At 42.1% G+C, this 13733-nt stretch overlaps 1 protein-coding gene and 1 pseudogene across 3 annotated transcripts in view; one reads left to right on the top strand and one right to left on the bottom strand.

The window, feature by feature from the left end:
* ACAD10 (acyl-CoA dehydrogenase family member 10) overlaps positions 1-13733 on the bottom strand; it is a 2051508-nt gene that overhangs the window by 944347 nt on the left and 1093428 nt on the right. The gene's annotated exons all lie outside the window — the stretch shown is intronic.
* LOC138493337 (SUMO-conjugating enzyme UBC9 pseudogene) lies at positions 83-571 on the top strand (annotated as a pseudogene).

A 13733-nucleotide genomic window follows, 5' to 3' on the forward strand; every position in this document is an offset into this window, starting at 1 on the left:
TATAAGGAACTTGCCCTGTCGAGTCCAGGTCAGGTACAGCGTTTCTTTCAGGAGGGAAACTTCAAAATGCACCGTTTTTTAATGGTAGTTTGAATATGTCTGGCATAGCCGTGAGCAGACTTGCACAGGAGAGAAAAGCCTGGAGAAAAGATCACCTGTCTGGATTTGTTGCAGTTCCCACGAAAAATCCAGATGGCACAATGAACTTGATAAACTAGGAGTGTGCTATTCCAGGCAAGAAAGGGACCCCATGGGAAGGCAGTTTATTTAAACTTCGAATACTTTTTAGGATGATTATCCCTCTTCACCCCCAAAATGTAAATTTGAACCACCTTTATTCCACCCAAATGTGTATCCTTCAGGAACTGTGTGTCTGTCCATATTAGAGGAAGATAAGGACTGGAGGCCAGCAATCACAATTAAACAGATCTGGTTAGGTATACAAGAACTTCTAAATGAACCAAATATTCAAGATCCAGCGCAAGCAAAGACTTACACAATTTACTGCCAAAACAGAGTGGAATATGAAAAGAGGGTTCAAGCCCAAGCAAGGAAATGTGCCCCATCATAAGCACCATTGTGGCATCTTACAAAAAAAACTAAACAAGGAAGGGATTGCTTTGGCAAGAACTTGTTTACAAACCTTTTGCAAAATCTAATGATGCTATGTACAATTAATATTCACTTAGTGGAGGGTGATGATATGTGTGCCATTTTCCATATTCGCCACTTGTATACAGTTCTAAATTTTCTGAAATGACCCCAGTTTTTCATACAGGGTCTCTTCCTTCAGTCTTTTGTATTTTTAATTGTTATGATGTAAAACTTGATTTTATTTTAATATTGATGTCGGTATTTCAACTGCTGTAAAATTATAAACTTTTATACTTCTATAAATTCACTAATAACTATAGTTTACTTTTCCATCTGATGCAGGCATGCTTTACAATGTTTAGAACTTTATTAGCTTGTAGCGGGATGTATGAAAAGAAAAACAATCTACCCCCCTCCTCTTCTTCCCCCTTACGTTTTTTTGACGTTCCACAAATTAGGTTGTATTGCTTAAGAGCCCCAGAGATCCAAAGTCAGGTGGCATCTTGCTTCTGCATCACTTGCTTTTTGTGTTTATATGGCGTTTTTGTCTGTGTTGTTGTTTAGAGTAAATAAACTGTTCATATATAAGTTTTGTTTCAATACATTATTTAGTGATTGCAAAGGGAGGAAGCCTTTGAGGCAAAAAATCTGAATATGTACAGCATTTTGTAAAAGCTTCTGATTCATGTTATGTACTTATGTTTTGACCGACAACTGATTTGGTCACCTTGCAACTCAAAGTAGGTGAAAAATATATTGTTCAGTATCTTGCATTTAAAACGAAACCAATACTAACCAAAATATTGGTGAATGCCTCATGAAACAATTGTAGAAAGTGTAAGAATCAGGTTAAAATTCCCATGAGCACTGTTTCTATTAAGACCAATAAAGAGTCCGTCTGACTTGGTTAATCTGGATCCATTTGAAAACTTGGTTGTTTATTTACTTTTGGTGTTCATTGTGCTGCATTGATTACTGTTATTTTTTTTAAATAAAGTTTTCTAGTGTATCTGGAAGAAAATAAATAAGAAATTTGCCCTGTCTCTAATCTTCTTGGGTCAGATTAAGCAATCAATCAATTACGCTTAAAAGACATATGTCAGTAGAAGCCAAGATCATGTGTCGTCTGCTTTCACAAATGAAATATTTTTATTTATTTGCTTTCTTTGTTTAGCAGGTATAAAAAAATACAAAAAAATTACCAATTTGTATATGTGCTCATGTATAGACATAAGACTTCACAAAAGACGGAGGTTACTGGATTACAGCAGTACCGAGCTTTTCACCAATGATGAATACAATCAGAAAAGAGGTTTTGAAATTGTGGCCGATTCTCAATGTAGGTGGAACAAACTTAGCAAAACCAAGATTTGCCATACAAAGGATGGGAAACCTACGCGATGCACTAATCCACAGGTATAAAGAGCAAAGGGAATTAAAGCCAAATACTTGGAACCAACTGGATCCAACAGGACATTCCCCATGTGGTGGATGCAGTGCTTGCATTAACACAGCAAGATCTTTAACTAGTGATATTGGCTGGCAGTACCCCTGGACTCAGAAAGATTTTACAGACTGTAATATTAACAATGTTATCTATCTCATTACCTGCCCTTGCCGAATGCGATATGTGGGTATGACAACATGCCCCATAAAAACAAGACTAGCAGAACACCGTTCATGTATCCAAACCAAGAAACTAACTGCACCGATGGTGGAACACTTCCCCCTAAAAAACCTAGCCCGACTAACTACATAGACCATTATTTAAAAAGAGTCCCTAGAAGGGAAGGCAATATTCAGAATTTGCTTTACAGAAGGAAGCAACTATACATCTCCTGTTTGAAAATAGACACAAAAGGTCTCAACAAACCCACAAGCTGGCAAACATTTGCTACACTATGATTTAGCTCTGTAGAAAATAGCTACCTCGCATAGACCTACAAATACATGGCAGTCTGGGTACACTACACCCTCATTGTACCAATAGACGCTGTGATGAGGAGATCAGAAATAATACTTTAAACAAATCTTTTGAATTTGTTGCATTTTTTAACTTTTGGAATGCTTTGCATCAATACCCTATGGAAGAAGAATTTTAGTTTTTTGTTTTATTGGTTATTCACATTAAAACCTTTTTAGACTATACTTTTACAGTCATTATCTTATTCACAAATGTCCAAATCAAAAACCTGGAAAGGTAATATTAGCTGTACCCTTCACACCCCGAATGATTCCTGATACTTCCTACATCCGACAATGGACCGGGTTTAAGTCATTAAGTACCAATGTCACAAATTTCAGGGCATCAATAGTGCGACCAATTTTGTCTACCGTCATTAGCCTTTCCCAACATTCCAGTAGTTGGGAAAGGCTATACTTTCCCAACTACTAGAATAAAGTAGCCATACTTTGATCGCAAGATTGCAAATAGTCACCTATAGTCCTTTCCCTTATTGCCCAGAGCGCAGGACAAATAAGCAGCATATGATAGATGGTTTCCACAGAGTCTAGATCTTTACAGTATCTACAGCTAGCGTTATCCTCGCGTTATCGGTTTTCTTTGTAGCTGGATCTCTTTAGACGGCAGAATGTTCAACCCATAACGTAGAAGCAGATCTCTGAAATATGGCGAAGGACATTTTTGAAAGTAAGATGGTAATACATTCAGCGACTTTAGTTCCCATTTGATATTAACACAGTTAATTCTCACTCTTCAATTCTTTTCTTCGCCTTATCCGGATTAGATTTTAACGTCTCAAGCTCGATGTTATTTAGCTTCAGATAGTTTTCACACTCAGATTTCCATTTCCTGAGATTTCTGTCCGGTTGCATTCCTGATTCTCCCAAGATCTCAAAAGGGGCAGTGGCAGGATCTAAGATACATTTCCGAAACAAGGAAATAGTTTTCCACATGACTAGTGAAATCATTGATTGGAGCCTTAATTCATATCTGATTAAGTATGCTGGCAAACAAGTTGGCAATTTCAGATTTTTTTTCCAAAAGAAGGCTTCACAGACTTCCCAGGTCTTCCAAGAGAGATTCGGGAAAGACTCTGCCGCCTAGGTTATGACTGCTTGGACCTTCTGCTTATAAAAGGTGATTATGGGGATAATGGAAAAGGTTCCATATCGTCGGTGTACAGCCCTCCCTTGATTTGTTAACTTTAAAAGTTTCTCCTTGATTAATTCGTAGTGGCCCGACTCATTGATGTTTTCATTGATCAATACTCCAAGAAAGAGAATTGAATCGACCACTGCCATACTCTGATTTTCCATTTGAAAGTCTCCTTCCTTCCTGGAACTCCACGTGCTGATTTCATCACCAGGACCATTGATTTTTTAAAATTCATTTTCATGCTGTTGGAATCCAAGTAAGTTTTTAAACTCTGATTCGTCTCTGGAGGCCTATAGCGATCTGGTCAATAAAGACCAGATAGTCCGCATAGATAATCCATGATATGGCAGCTGTCCCGATCCCAGGAGGGAAGGCTCTAACATTCATTTGAAATTCAAACAGGTCTGCTAGATAGAGGGCAAACAGAAACGGTGCAAGTGCACACCCCTGCTTAACTCCCATAAACGCAGGGATCGTCCTAGTGATAGATCCATCTCTTGTTATTTGCCCTTGGATCATGGTGTTTGTGTATAAGGCTTGTATTGCTTCTAATAGGTCTTTAGGGCAGTTCCACTTCTCAAGTTTCTGCCATAATAACTCCTGGCTAATCCCATCAAAAGCTTTTTCGAGGTCGATAAACCCGAGGTAAATACTTCCTTTGGTCTCAAGGGCTTTCTGTTTTAAAAGGTTCCACATGAACAAATTTAACGATGTACCTACACCGCTTACAAAAGCCATTTGGTGCTTGTCCAGGATGTCGGCTTCCTTTGCCCAGGCTTTAAGATCTCTTAAGAGGAGCGATGCGAAGGTCTTCCCTATTGAATTTAATAGAGCAATTGCCATACAATTTCCCGGCTCCCCACGATCACCTTTCTTATATATAGGCACAATCATAGCTTCTTTCCAGGATAAAGGGATAGATCTAGTTTCCCTTACCTGCTTAAAGAGAAGATATATTATTTCCGTCCACTCCTCATTATTGTGCTTAAGCATAAAGTTTGTGACTTCATCGGGGCCAGCGGTTCTAGATGAGCTGAGTTTTTAAATTATTGTTGACATATCGTCTTGATCAAAGCTCAGAGCCCATCCTTTAGATATAGGCACTTCTGGGTCCTTTGCATCCCTGCAGTTGTTGGTCTTTTTAAACAGGGTCTTATAATGATTCACCCAACGATCCTCAGAAGCTTGGTTTGTGGTAACAGCAGTTTGGAAGTCATCGCCATTGTTAATAATTTCCCACAGACTTCTAGAGTTTTTTGCCCAGACGGCGGCTAGCATTTTTTCGGCATCCGCTTGTAGTTGTTACGCGCTTGATGATCGGACCCAGTTCTTATAGGATTGTTTAGATTTCCTTATACATTCCATCTGATCTATATTCATCGATTTATTTAGTCACAGGAGATCCCTTCTACACTGTTTCCTTCTCTTAACAAGTTCTTTAGAGTAGGCATGTTTCCTTAGCACTCTGGGTTTCAGCTCTTGCCCGGCTTGAATTTCAAATTCTTTCAGTAGCCAAGTATAGTCTACTGACTTTGGATTCTCCAAAACGTAGGTATCATATGTGACCGCTAATTTAGGGAGGTTCTGGGGTTTTATTCTTAGTTTATTTCTTCCCCAACCTACTTCCATGGGTGTAATTCTCCGCCCCAAGTCCAACTTTCCCATTCCATTTCCATTTCTAGCAGTGAGTGATCACTCACTGGTTGCTTCTTCACTACGCATGGTTTAATCCATCGCATTGTATTAGCCGCCACAAAGCAATAATCCAGACAGGCACTACTAGAGCCATTTGACTAGGTGGTGGCTCCATGTAGGTCACCCTTTGTCGAGCCATTTAACATTCTCATATCTCTAATGTCCATTTCTTTCTTCCAGCGCTTTTTGCTGCCTTTTAAGAACTCCATCCTTTTTTCCTCTCCGTCTTTCTCTAATAATTTCATGTTCAAATCGCCACATAAAATTATCAGTTGCTCTTTTTCCTCCAACATGGATTTATCAATTTCTTCCGTAATGTCCTTGCTATATTTCTCAGTAGGGCCGTTTTTTTCACTCCAATAAGTGTTTAGTAAGAGTAAGTCCATTGTCCGTTCCTCCATATGTCTTTTTATTTTTACAACTTGTAAGAAGGGATTAAGCATGTAGTAGGCTACTACTTGTAGATCGCTGTTTATTTTGACTAAGGTTAGGAGGCCAGCACTTGGACGGCCCCTCTCTCCTTTCCTCGCCGGGTTCATATATACTTCATATCCTTCACAAATAGGTTTTATCCTGAGCCAGGTCTCTTCTAGGCAAATAAGCTCATATTTGTTTGTTTTATTATTTATAATGCGCATCATACCTTAGGGTAACAGGGCGCAACAGTTACAAGTATATGCAAAGCTTAGTTACACAGAAATTTATACAGTTTACGTACAAGTAATAATTACAAAGGTGTATATACAGAGGGTGCCTATTTACAGACATGGTATACAGGAAAAGAATATGCAGGCAATTTTAGGAGATCATTATATACATAGTAAGATCAGGTGAGCGGAGATCAGTACAAGGATACAAGCAGAGAAGTGAAGGTATCATATCATATAGTGGGTACCTTAGCGGTAGCCGATCAGATCTAGCTGTATCCTGAGCATGGGTTATTATTACTGGATATTAGATGTCAGCCATATGATGGTGTTGGATCTAAACTTGTGGTAAGATTGGTCTATTCTCAGACTGGGGGGCAGAGAATTCCATAATTTAGCCACTTTCACCGGGAAGCTGTTGCCTCCAATTGTGGATCGTTTGAAGCATGGTATGGAGAGCCGATCTCAGTTGGCTAGTCTCGTTGGTCTCATGGAGGTCTGTTTGTGGAATCTCTCCGCCAAGTAAGTAGGTGCGGCATTGTTGAGAAATTTGTGGGTAAGCGACAGAGTTTTTAGGAGGACTTTTTGTTGTAGTTTGGGAGCCAGTTGTTCTGTCGACAGATCTCTGAGATGTGATCTCTTCTGGAGTTGCCTAAGGCTGCTCTAAGGGCATTATTTTGTAAAGTTTGGATTCTTTTGATGGTTGCTTTAGTCGATCCTAGGTAAAGGGCATTACAGTAGTCCAGGCGCGACAGGATGTGGGCTCTGGCCAGGGTGATGCAGCGGCTATCAGAGATGAATGGCTTGTCGGTTCGTATAAGTTTGCACGTGTAGGCCGGGGAGGATGCTAGGGAGTTGACTTGTTTAGTGAATAAGAGTTTTGAGTCAAGGTAAAAACCAAGTATTTTTACCTCGCGTTTTACTTTAATGATGTTGCCATCGATTATAAATGAGGAGTAGTTGGATCCTAGTTTTTTTTAGGTTGGACAGGGGCCCAAGATGAGGAGTTCAGTTTTATCATCATTCAGGCATAGACCATGTGTGGCCATCCATGCCTGGATGATGATATACACTCTATTCACCAAGGCCAAAACTCTTCTCATAATCCCCTGAAAGCGGGAGGCGGATCCGAGTATCATCTGCATAGTTAGTGTAGGTGATACCAAGATGATCCAGATCATCGAAAAGGGGCTTAGTGAAAATATTATAGAGTGTAGGCGAGACACATGATCCCTGGGGCACACCGCAGGTGATGGGTATGGGGTCTGCAGCTGCTAGTGGCGAGAAGACCCTCATTGTTCTGCCATTTAAGAAGGATCTGATCCAGGTGACAGCGTCAGCAGAGAAGTGTGCTGCTGTGTTTAGATGGCTGCAGAGAATAGTACAGTCGACTAAATCAAAAGCAGGAGGAGGAGTAATGCTGATTTGCCAATATCTTTGAGCTCATTGATTTGGATCTTAAGATCGATAAGGGCAGTTTCCGTACCGTACTGAGGACGGAAACCTGATTGTTTGGCTCCTAGCAAATGGTGTAGTTCCACGTGCTTTTGTATTTGTGTATACGCTACCTTATCCAGGATTTTTAGAAGGAAAGGCACAGTAGTGATAGGTCTGTAGTTGGTCAGTGTGGATGGGTCGAGGGTGGGTATTTTAAGAGTGGGAGTACCCAAGATTGTTTCAGGTTAGTGGGGATGATACCAGTAGAAAAGGACGCATTGAGTTTGGTAATGAAAGGAGATAGGTCTCGGGCAGCATCCTTGATAAACTGAGTAGGGCATAGGTTGCCCAGACAGTTAGAGGGTTTAAGGGACAAAATAATTCTTTCCACTTCAGGGATGGAAACTTTGGTGAAGTTGAATCGGGTAGATTCATCAGTGTTAGCGTGACCAGTTATTTTAGATGCAGAAGGGTCATTTAGGGCAGTTCTTTTACAAGAGATTTTATTTTGTAAAGTGGCTATGTTAGTGGCTAGGGCGTGTTGGATATCTTCGCACCATTTATCTTTCGTGCACATATCGGGTAATGCTATCAGGGTCTCTATTTCTTTGAGAGTGGTGAAAAGTTCCTTTATGTTAGATTTGGCATGGGATATGCGTGTGTCAAAGGATATTCTTTTCGCTAAACATTTCTTTTTTATAAAGGGAGGACAATCTGGTGAGTTTGAGTTTATTGGCTTCTGACGAATGTTTTTTCCATGTAGCCTCGCAATTTCTTTTTTGTTGCCTAAGGTTTTTAGAAAAGGTGTAAACCATTTATTCAGGTGGGTTTTCTGCATGCTTGGTCTTAGTTTGGCGGGGGCGACCTGGTCCAAGGAGGTGGTCATTGTTTTATTATGTTCTTCAACCAATCTCTCAGGATCAGTATTGTCAGGGAGTGAGTTGAGAGTGGGAAGTAGTGCCGGGATAAGCCTATCCACAGTAATACTCTTTTTATTTCTAGTTAATGTAGGTGGCGCTCTAAGGGCGGGAGGGCTATTGGTGGATAGCATAAAGGACACACGGTGGTGGTCCGTCCAAGCTAGAGGTGAAATGGACAAGATATTAGCTTGGCAATTGTGGTCTGCCACCCAATCAAGTATTCTACCTTTGTTGTGGGTAGCGGTAGTACTTCTTTGGGTGAATTCAAGTTCTGATAGGGTGTTAGCTATGGTTGTGGCAAGCTGGTCCGATTGGTCATTGAAGCCCATGGTCAAGTCTCTGAGTAGAAGTACTTGCGATGAGCTTTTAAGGTTGTTGGTTAGGATGGTGTTAATATCATCCACGAAAGTTCCAGGCGGGCTTGGTGGGCGGTATATCAAGTGGATATTCAAGGTTTGGGTATTCATCAAAGGGACTTTGACTGATAGTTCACAGGAGTGAATGTCGATAGGGGTAGCTAGCCTCATAGCTAGGCAACATTTGTAAATAATAGCGATACCTCCTCCTCTAGATTTTAGTCTATCATGTCTCAGGATGGAGTAGCCATCAGGGACTGCTAGCATGAGCATAGGGCCTGCAGCAGGGTATAGCCACGTCTCGGTGATAGCAAGGAGGTCCAAGTCATCTTTCTGGATCAAATCAGCTATTTCTGTAGAGTGTGCTACCAGTGATCTGGAGTTTATTAGGGCTCCTTTTATCTGTGGGCTCGTAGTAATTAGTGTAGTCAGTTGGGGGGTTTGTAGAGGCTTTGGTTTACTGTGCTTAGCTGTGCTTTTTATGGGCCTAAAGCCAAGATAGAGAGCTGAGGGCGTACTTAGAGTCCTTGTTCCTGGGGAGGTAGGGAGAGACCTAATGGGGGGGGGGGCTCATATTTTGGCTAGTCTCGCTAAGGCGTAGGTTCCTGTCCATTGTTGGGCAGGGCTTGCATGGGAGGTAGTTTATGGAGTCTATTGTAACTGTGGGTGATGTAGTGGTCGAGTTAAACAAGGTAGTGGAGGTCAAAGTGGGCAGTACCCTGCTAGTGAGAGTGATGAATGTCATGGTGTAGAATCTGGTGCTCAGTGTAAGGACTATCGTATGGATAGTCTGGTTAGTCACTGAAGGGAACATGCTGGTACTAGATGTAATGCGGAATAGACACTTGCATATGGGCTAGGTGCCACAGTAGTGTGTTAAGTAGCAATGGGGTAATAGACAATGGATGTACTGAATGCTACAGTCCTGTGAAGCCGGCTGAAGGCTAGGTGCAAATGTGACTTATAAGCAGCATATGGGTTAGCAGCTGCTATGGCTGGTGAGCAACATATGGGATAACAGCAATGGTCAAGTGGGGTACCACCTAGGCTAGAAACTTCAATCAGAGGTAAGCATCCTAAGGCTATGGCATTAAAAGTAACAATTACACCCAGCACCATGTATGCTGAATGAAGCGCTTGAATGGTGTACAGCATGAGGACTAGGAGTCAACTAGGTTAGAAACGACTGTGAATAGTAGGCAATATATAAGTTAACAGCAATGGGCTAAATGCATCAGTCAAAGGTGAACATCATACTGCATAGTGCAGCAAGGACAACAATTGAATAGTAGACTGTATATATCCTAGATGCTACAATCGCGTGGGGTCAGCTATTGCTGGGAGCAGTAATCAGGGTTAGCAACCTGTGGGCACACGGTACGAGATACATGCCGCAGTCAATGCAGTGACGATCAGTATTGGTAGACTATTGCAGGGGAGCATCTATTAATAGTAAAGACGATAGGAAGCCACAGGCATCTGGCAATACGAAGAAGTGCGGAGCAGGTGATGGCTCCAATGGGAGTGGATTAGTACAAATGAACAGTTTAGTACATTATATGCGGGTGGTCAGCAGTATAGGCGGCTACGTGACCTGAACACAGTTTTTTCGCAGTAGTGGGGCTATACACTGACGGTGAGTCTCAGAGATAGAATAAGGGCGTGAATATAAGTATTCAGCTGTATATGCGGATTGAGCGTACCTTAAGAGAGGATGGAAAGTGTCCCACAGCAAATGGGCAGGGGTCCTGGCTGATGGCTGAGCAGGCCTGGACAGGAAAGAGCCTTTATGTCGGGGGCCTTGTTGGAGAAGGGCTGGCTTCGCCTGCCGGTTCGGGATTGGCTAAGATATGCCAGTCAACAGCCAATCAGGCGTGGGTCAGGCTGGAGCTACTACTGCAGAGAAAAGCAGTGCAGGATGCGGGCGGCCATCTTGTGATGGTGTCGTTCTCATGGTCTTCAATGGCCGATTTTGCAGTAAAAATACGAAATCCTTCACGGTGGGAGCGAGGATTTCAAGGAGAGAGGCAGGATGCCTGATGATCAATTATGGGAAGCACAGGACGTGCTCTGCTTTCCTGCATCGAGGAGTATGAACAATGCAAGAATTCGGCAGGGGACTCGGGCAATATTGCCTTACCTCACACTGCTCCTGCAGTGGTTGGGGGGGAGCTCCTGCTCCACCCACACAGAGATGGCAAGAGATTGGCTCAAACAATTGTCCTCCCATGTGTACAAGTGCTTAAAGCCTCTGGTGTTCCATGAGGCACACAGAAAAGGTCCCGGATTTGCGTTCTTTTCGATCTATTGAGTTTTTTTCATAGATCGAGCCATAAACAGCCCCGACGAGCCGTCCATCCTCAAAGTCCCTTAGTTAAAGGGCCCTGCTGGTTTCCTCTGACTTTTTGAATTATCAACAGTAAATTTCAACTTCTTCATTTGACAAATTTTGGCCTGGTCCTTTCCTACTCTATTATTGTACCGCCCACTTATGAAGGAATCTCTGTAGCTTGCTTTCGCTTTAGATGTATGCTTCCGGCATCCCTCCGGGTTAATTTCACCCCCTTTATTAGTGGGCGCAATTTTCCCATCTGCTCCAGGGATCACTGCTACTTTCTTTTGCTTAAGAAATCCAAACCTTTGCTTCTTTGATCTTCTTTCCTTGATCCCCAGGGGACTTTTGTTTCTTTTCCTGTGATTGTAATTAGTCATTTCATAGTCCACTGACACCAATTTGTCTGACATTTCCATCACTGCATCCTTGATCAGTTTCGATTTTAGATGTAGAATTACCAGGTCTAGTCTCGTTTCCCTCACAAATTGCAAAATGGAAATGTCCTCAGTGGTGACAAATCGGAGAAATGGAATTTGCATAAAGATAGCCATCACTGTCGATTTAGTAGGAAGGACTTTGAATCTTTTACTATTTTTTCCATTTGAACTCGAAAGTCTCCTTTCCTTGAAAAGCGTTGCTATCTCTTTCCTCATATACTTTTTTTGCTTCAGGTTGCTTTTGATTAGACCTCGACTTCTCTTTTGGTCTTTGCTCCTCCAACTCTCCTTTTCCCATGGGCTTTTTAGGAAGGGCCAATGTAGGGTTATCACTTGTCGTCGCTCTATTAGGCTTCTCGTGATTTGTCCTCCGTTCATCTGTAGCCTCTCTCTTTAAGTGAGTTTGCTTTGGATTTTTTGAGTGGTCAGTGGGGCAATTTCTATCTCTAGGCTCCACTTCCAATTCTTTTCCTCTTTTCTTATTAGAAGGCTTATGTTTTATAGATCTCTCAAATGTATATTTGATCGGGATTTTCTCATGTGATCTACCTCTCATTTGTCGATCCATTTCTACCCAGTCTGATGAACTGAGAATGTTCCACTCCTCGTCATCCTTATTTCTTTCTATGATTTCAATAATATCACTGAGGCATCGATCTGATTCAACAGACGAGGATTTGAGTTCTTCCTTCCCAAGTATGATTACCTCTGGTTCGTCAAAGGTAGCAAGATCAACTTGTGGAGTCGCAATCACCATTTCTCTTCTCTGTCTTTTTGCACACTGGTGCTCTTCATCCCTAAGGGGAGTTTTGATGTTCCATAGGAAAGCCCTCGAAATATTTGCTTTCCGCTTTCTCTTTCATTTAGAGATTTTTTTCCCCTGTTTCTCAGCCTTTAGGCAAACTCTTCCTTCCTCTAGGATTGTATCAATTTTTTCAGATCCCACAAAAATTGAGTAGTGCGTTTTCCCACACCCCTCGGATGGAACCGTTTTTTTTAGCTCTTTGCAATCTGCCGGTCGAGAATGTGAGTGGTTCTCAATATTAGTACTATTAGGTACTACTAGTCTCAGGGGGCCGCCTGCCACTTGGCTCTTTGATCTAGCCCTTCCAGAGACGAGGTGGGGTTGGTTTTCCTTGCTCCCACTTCAACCATAATCTTGTCTGTTTTATTTGGATCACGTAGGCACAGATGATATTCCTCCCGGGACACACCTTTTTTATGGAGAGCCTGCATCCATTTACAATCCTCCATTACAGCCTCCATAAGAGTGGACTAATCATTAGAGTCCCTTCGGGCCAATTCACTTAATCTATTTTGCTAGGAACTGGAGAGCTCCGCTTCCTTTATCAATGCGATCCTCCAGTCTTCTCACAAACGATTCCAGTTTGTTTACTTGATCTTTTGTTTTAGTGTTCATGACATAGACTTATGTCAGGGTTTTGTTTATATGTTCATATAATTTAAGGAAGGGTGCCAGAGTGATTGTTAAAGCCGCTGTCACTACACTATGGTCTGTGTATGCACCAAATACTCAGATCTTTCTTTTTTGAATTGTCAACCACCTTCTGTATCAGGGAATCTTCATTCAATACTACTATGATCCCTGGTGAGGTTCTGTCCTTTATGCATTCGGGGTTGGGAGGGACATTGTCCACCCCTGACGCTAGGTCTTCACAACCATCAAACGGTGGATAAGAGTCCAGGTCCAGGGCCGCAATGTTTCCTTTAACAAAAGAGAGGCTCTTTCTCTTCTTATTTTACCTGTGAATGCTGAGATGTCATGAATGAGTTGATCTACCAATGTTGCGTTGCTGAGGTCTCTTTTTAGGGGATCCATAGTTATGCCATTAATCGACTTCCTTGTTCCAGCAAAATCCATGGGTGTTGCGCCTTCTTCGCAATTATTTTGTACCCCATCTCGAATTGCAGGGTCTGGGTTTTGGCTATTTTCCGGTTCCTTCTATTCTCGAAGCCTTACTAGGAGCCGTTGTCCAATCTCCAGCTTCTTCCCATGGAATATTTCCTTTATTTGGGGTGTTGACATTAATGATTACTTGGGGTCCTATTCCCTGCACGTCTTCAGCCCCTGCTGGCACGCATGACTCCTGTGGCTGTAAATGAGGATTTCCCATCGGGCTAGATCTATGCCATTACAAGCCCTCCCCAGATTGGCCTCCATCAACTCCGCCAT

The sequence above is a fragment of the Ambystoma mexicanum genome, chromosome 10 (assembly GCF_040938575.1).
Source record: "Ambystoma mexicanum isolate Mex_15411 chromosome 10, UKY_AmexF1_1, whole genome shotgun sequence".
Lineage (NCBI taxonomy): Eukaryota > Metazoa > Chordata > Amphibia > Caudata > Ambystomatidae > Ambystoma > Ambystoma mexicanum.